Genomic DNA, 5,489 nt, shown 5'->3' on the forward strand with positions numbered 1-5,489 from the left:
CTCAGGGTTATAGAGGGCAATCTACTTTATTCAAAGGCTACTCACTCATTTAAATAGTAATCACATCCAAAAAAACCAAAAAACCAAAAAACACCCAAAAACATGGCCTCATAGAAACCGCCAGAATAACGTTTGACGCCCAGAAGTAATTATCACCATCTGTTAACAGCCAATTCCACACTCATTTCTTTCTATCACATGTAGGTTCTTCTCAACATGGGTTAACTGGTGACCCTGAGTCAGGTTCAAGCCATGCGCACTAATCTTGGGTAAAAGCTTCCCTGATCTCATGTGAAATGTATAATCAGTGCTATTTAAAACGTCTTTATTTACAAAGAAAAATCTTTAAGGGATTTTCTGCCTCCTGAACTTAAAAAGCAAACCTAATATGAGCGGTTATAAGGAACACAGACATTCTCTAAGCATCCTGGCTACAGAGCCAGTTTGAGGGACCTCCAGGCAAGTTTTAGAAAACCATCTAATACAAGGAAGTAAACAAGATCAGAAGAGAGGCTAGGTTGTTATATTTAAGAAAAGCTGTTTTGTTCTTACTTTCTGAAATAAGAGAAAAGGAGAATAAAAATAGGCTGATTGTGGATGGGCTAGGAATTGATACCATGTGTAGTGAAGTTTCCCTAAAATTGCAGTTATATTTTAGCTTACTTTATTTAATTCTTTTTAAAGATTTATTTATTTATTTGAGAGAAAGACAGAGTGAGCGTGCGTGCACATGGGGAAGGGTAGAGAGAGGAGAGAGTCTCAGCTGACTCTTAAAGTGATGGGGCTTGATCTTACAACACTGAGATCATGACCTGTGCCGAAACCAAAAGTGTGCCACTCAGGTGCCCCTAGCTTAGTTTAAATAGCAAGTTTGCTTTTAAGATAATTTTAAAATTTTTATTAAAACCGAAAATGGAGGGGCACCTGGGTGGCTCAATGGTTGACCATTGGTAGGTCAGGTTGTGATCCCGGGATCCTGGGATCAAGTCTTGCTTTGGCCTGCTTCTCCCTCTGCCTGTGTCTCTGCCCCCCTCTCTCTGTCTCTCAGGAATAAATAAGTAAAATCTTTAAAAAATAAGTAAATAAATAAAATAAAAAATAGAGTTTTGAAATTCACAAACTCATTCTCCAGTCTTTCTGTGATTCTGGAAGCTTTCATTGGTGACTCTGAGAGTAGAAGTTGAGAGTAGAATCAGCAGGAATGATTGGGGAGAGGATATCCAACTAAAAGAGGAAGTGTGCACATGATCTGCGATAGAAAAGCTTCGGAAACATGGTCTTGTCTTTCTTTCAGCCAAAGGGCCCTGTGTGGAACCTGATGGCCCAAGGCTTCCAACGTTCTATTTATTTGTATTTTTTTATTTATTTTTTATTGTGGTAAAAAAGACATAACAAAATTTACGTTGTAACCACTGTTAAGTTTACAACACAATGGCATTAAGTACAGTCACAAGGTTGTACAACCATCATCACTATTTCTAAGACTCCTTTGTCATCACTTCAAACTCTGTACCCATTACAAGGTAGCTCCTCATTCCTCCTCCCCTCAGCCCCTGGTAATCTCTGATTTACTTTCTGTCTCAGAATTTGCCTACTCCCGGTACCCCACGTACGTGGAATTGTACGGTTTTGGCCCTCTGGTGACTGGCTTCTTTCACTTGGTATCAGGTTTTCAAGATGCCTCTATGTTGTCCCATGTGTCAGAACTTCAGTCCTTTTTATGGCTGAATAATATTCCATTGCATGTGTACATGCTGCATTTTGTTTATGCATCCTTTCTCAATCTGAAGTATTATTTGATAAAATGTCCACTGAGAACAAAAAGGATGTTTTCTCAAAGGATGATGAAAAGACATTCCTCTCTGTTGAAGAAGATGTAGTAGGCAGGGTTCAATGTGAGGCTGGTAGCTCAAAGTACACAGATAGCATTCCTCTGACTGGTGCAAGAACCTAATAAAAAATCATTCTCTACACCATTTTTCCAGATTGAGTTAATTTCCCAGCTGACCAGGGCTTCAACTTCTCCCCCAGACCCCAAGGAAAGCACATTCTTTATGTCCTAAATTTTGTGTAGTGAGAAAACATTCATCTGATGGAATTTTTACAGCTGATTATATTTTAGGGGCTATGAATTTTTTAAATAAAATTTCTACACAAATGATGATTTATTCTTTAAAAACCAGGTGAGACTATTTGAAGCTTGAACACTTATGCAGAGAATTTATTCTAGAACAAAATGTGTATTCTAGTTCCAAGACATGTATTCTTACAGTTCTCTGGAAGCCTGATGACGAGAACTGCCTTCTCCATCTGATTTTGTTTTATTTTTTACTATAGCCTCCAGCAACCCACCTCACATTCATTCATTAACAAACATGGCAATTAATTATTAATAAATCAATAATTATAATTATTTTAATAAGCTTAGTGCAAGCAATTATTAAATAATGAGTAATATAATTAGATTAATGAAAAATAATTATCTGTAATAAGTATATTATATGTAATTATTTAGTAGTTCATAATGAAATAGAAACAATTAATTTTTGCCACATTTATCCATGATAAAGGGCCTCCTACCAAATATTACTGATTTGCCAATTGGCCTTATTCTCTTGGCATCCCAGGAAACTAGCCTTTAAACCCTGGAAACATTTATCGGCCTTGAGAATCATGCTGCAGACACATAGAATGAATGTCTCGGAGGATTTATGCCCAACTGGCACATGGGTAATCACTACAAATCCATACACTCTCAGTGCTAGTTACTAACTTCCTAGATGAGTTTCCAATGGAGTTTTTTTTTAAGATTTTATTTATTTATTCATGAGATACAGAGAGAGAGAGAGAGAGACAGAGAGAGAGAGGCAGAGACACAGGCAGAGGGAGAAGCTGGCTCCACGCAGGAAGCCTGATGTGGGACTCGATCCCTGGACTCCAGGATCACACCCTGGGCCAAAAGGAGGTGCTAAACCGCTGAGCCACCCAGGGATCCCTCCAGTGGAGTTTTTTTGCTTGTATTTGGTCATTTGAGCCTCACATGGGCTGGGGAAAGCGGACAGGTGAGGAAAGTAAGTTGTAGAGAACTGAGTTGCAGAGAAGGAACTGGAACTCCACTCTCCACCCTGTAAATCCTGCCCATTTCCTTCTATCCTGGTAAGTCCACTTACCTTGCACTGGAGAATATGGCTTTGAGAAGGAGGAGGGCACAGGGCTTTGCCTTGCTTAGCTGAATTAGCTGATGAAAGGTCTTCAGGGCTGAGATGCCCATAGATGATTCAGCCCTCCGTTCATGTGAAAGCCCCACCCAGGGCAGAATTATATTTCTAGTGGAACCTCGAGGGTCCCACATCATGCACGTGAGTGTCTGGGACAAATGGCTGGGCTCTGTCCCGGGAGGTGATTATCTTGTGTTAGTTTGAAAGTTAAAATGGATGTCATGGTCCATCTGGGCACATCTGGTCTTCTTTGACATGGATCGACCATCCTGTTGTGAGTTATTATGAACTAGGCACGTCCTCAAAATTCAGAAAGTGGGCCTCTGGCAGGAAAAGAAAGAATCCTGAGGCTTTTCTGAGCCTCACTTCTTGGGTCTGAAATTTGAGGAACTGAGAAATGCTTTAAAGGGTTCTAGGTGGTAGGAGTTCAATATGACCCCAAGGTCTGGAAGGCAGTTTGCCAATTGTGCACTAAAGATTAGAGTGGTGTATTTTCTAATTCAGGACATTCAGAATTTGCTGTGCATTCACAGAGAGTTTCTATCCCATTCCATTAAGAACATTTCAGTTTAGTGGTTCAATGTGTTAGCTGTGGAGAGTGAGGAGGGAGGGTGGGTGATATGATGGGAGGGAGGATACAGACAAAAAGTGTCATTGGCCTAGCCTTGGGCCAGGTTGTTAGGGGAGAATCACGTCTCCCTGCCGCCCATGCTTGAGGTCAGTAGACCTCCCGGGAGCAGGAACCTGTGGCCCAGCCTACCTGCCATGGGATTTTCCCAAAGCTGGTACCTTTTCATGGTTCTGTTAATATTTCAAGGTTGAGCAAGAGAGACACAGTGTACATCTATCTAAACAGAAGTTAAATATTTCTTCTTTCTTCCTGGTCTCTTTCACGCCCAGAGTAGGCCAAATGTTTTAGTATTATGGGAACCATCCCCCTCCCACCACCTTTGATTATCTGGGTCTGAAGCTTCAGTATTTGTTATCATGCTCCACCTTGCAGTCTATTCAAACACCAGAATACATGGTGTGATGTTAATAGGGGCTACATCTTAAGTCTTTTTTTAAAAAATAACTTTATGGGAAAGATTCTGGAAAACTGGCCCCTTAAAAATTGCAAGCAGCCATTTCCTGAAAGAGATTAAACTTTAAATTAGCCTTTGGGGCACACTGTGCCCATTTAACTGGGCCCTCACCATTAGCCGGATGGAACTCTGTGTGCTGTGCCAGGGCTCTTGCCATTGCACCTTTTTGGTAGCAGTAATGGGAGATGGCAAGAAGAGGGCAGAAATGATTCCTGGTTCCATATGGACTTAGAGCAAGTTGCACTGACATCTACTGCCTGGATTGAAGTGGCTAGTTCTGGCTGTGAGGTTGTGGTATCCCCTGAGCAGTTGTGCATAAGGGCTGGGAAGCTAAGAGCAGCCTTCTGCAGGAAGGACAAATTGACAGGATTGTCACCCCATGCCAGAGGACTGGGTGTCACCAGAATGGGCTTTGGCCCAGGGGTCCCCAGTTTGGATCTCTGGGGTCCAGTGGGTAAGCATGATCCCACAGCTCAAATGCCTGTAGGGGCCAGGCAAGGAATAGAAATAGTTAAAAGAGACCATGTGGGATTCTGGCAACTTGGAGAACATGGCTCCATTGAGAGGTAAGAGCTGCTTCTGAGCTGGAGCTGGTTGCTGACATACAGAAATATGGGCTGAGTGTTGCTTTGCCTTTTTATTCAAGATGAGATGGAAATCTTGATTGTTTCTTAATGTGAAATATCTCAATTGGAATATTGATAGCATTTCAGTTGTGTGTTTTTTTTAGACTGCTTTGCAAGTTTATTACATTGAAGTTGAGAGTTTTTTGTCTCAACATTCTACTGCCATACCTTTATATATATATATATATATATATATATATATATATTTGTCCCTGACAACAATAATAAAATTGACCTGTATGGCCCCAGCTCTCTCTCTCCCTTCCTTTTTAATCTCCCAGGGCTTAGAATATGTGGCTTGCTGAATTTTCCTGAATGTCCCATGAGGTGGGCAGGGGTGATACTTCAACAATTTCTGCAGCAAAGCAGACTCCCAGGACCTGGTGGGGGTGCTGGGTGTGGCACTGCCTATACTCTGCTTGCCTTCACTCCTAAGAGATGCCCCTCTGGGCATGAGACAAAGCCTCGCGTTGCTGTAATGCAAGCCATGCCAGAGTGACACAGGACAATGATGTCTGTTGCATCATAATAACGATGTTCAAAGGTCTACAAGAGGAAGT

At 41.5% G+C, this 5,489-nt stretch overlaps 1 protein-coding gene across 1 annotated transcript in view; it reads right to left on the reverse strand.

The window, feature by feature from the left end:
* Positions 1-5,489, reverse strand: part of LOC112675239 (storkhead-box protein 2) — a 556,032-nt gene that overhangs the window by 60,667 nt on the left and 489,876 nt on the right. The gene's annotated exons all lie outside the window — the stretch shown is intronic.

Source organism: Canis lupus, chromosome 16, assembly GCF_003254725.2.
Source record: "Canis lupus dingo isolate Sandy chromosome 16, ASM325472v2, whole genome shotgun sequence".
Taxonomy (NCBI): domain Eukaryota; kingdom Metazoa; phylum Chordata; class Mammalia; order Carnivora; family Canidae; genus Canis; species Canis lupus.